The sequence below is a fragment of the Mycetomoellerius zeteki genome, unplaced genomic scaffold (assembly GCF_001594055.1).
Source record: "Mycetomoellerius zeteki isolate Tzet28-1 unplaced genomic scaffold, Tzet1.0 scaffold473, whole genome shotgun sequence".
Taxonomy (NCBI): Eukaryota; Metazoa; Arthropoda; class Insecta; order Hymenoptera; family Formicidae; genus Mycetomoellerius; species Mycetomoellerius zeteki.
The window spans coordinates 54,035-54,805 of NW_017257472.1; the positions used below are offsets into that span (position 1 = coordinate 54,035).

The following is a 771-nucleotide window of genomic DNA, read 5'->3' on the forward strand; positions in this document are numbered from 1 at the left end:
CTCATTTCTAAAATATAAAAAGACCTGCCAAAAGCAGAAAATCGTCAGAATCAGAATAGAAATAGAAATCCATCTAGTACAACAGTTAGATCAAGGTGAGAACTATCCTCGCGTTCCGTCAGAAACTCACTTGTATTCCTTTCCATTGTTCTGTCATTTTATTATTTTATTAAACTAGAATACTAAATCAAATCGACTGAAACCTGCATCTCTGCTCTGCATCCCATTCAATTATATAAAACATATACGAGTATCCGAGGTTGTTGTTACGACTGTCGCTGCCAATAAGCGTGGCCCCCGTCTTACGCCACTTCCTCGGAACATTGATAATTCTTTTGTATTACCTCGATGCCTACTAAAGGCGGACGAAGACAGCAAGAGAAGAGATTAAGATTTCAAATAAAATCAGCTCTCATTTCAAATCACGATCCTTTCCTTATTTCCAAAAATTGGCGCAGTTATTAGATCAAAACAAACCGGCAGACTCAATCTGCAAACGCGTATACACTCTCAAGAAATTGGAGATCGATATCACGTTTCCTAATTACAAGAACATTCGAAAAGCCGATCCACGCAGATTCGCCTATAAGCTTTGTAATCTTTTTGGCACCGGGTTCAAAATTACCCTTCCGCATAACTATCCAATATTTCCTAGTGAACATTCTTAACTGCACAACTTGATCTCCGATCCCCGGATAAATTGCTTAAATTGACCTAAAATCGGAGAAAATTTCAATAGCAACGTGATGTAACACGAGCAGTCGCGCTCAC

At 38.8% G+C, this 771-nt stretch overlaps 1 long non-coding RNA gene across 1 annotated transcript in view; it reads right to left on the minus strand.

Moving 5' to 3' along the window:
* Positions 1 to 423, minus strand: part of LOC108727233 (uncharacterized) — a 20,192-nt gene extending 19,769 nt beyond the window's left edge. The window contains exon 1 of the long non-coding RNA XR_001936839.1: positions 243 to 423. This is a non-coding gene — a long non-coding RNA (uncharacterized lncRNA). The remainder of the gene's footprint in view (positions 1 to 242) is intronic.
* Between the last annotated feature and the right edge of the window lie 348 nt (positions 424 to 771).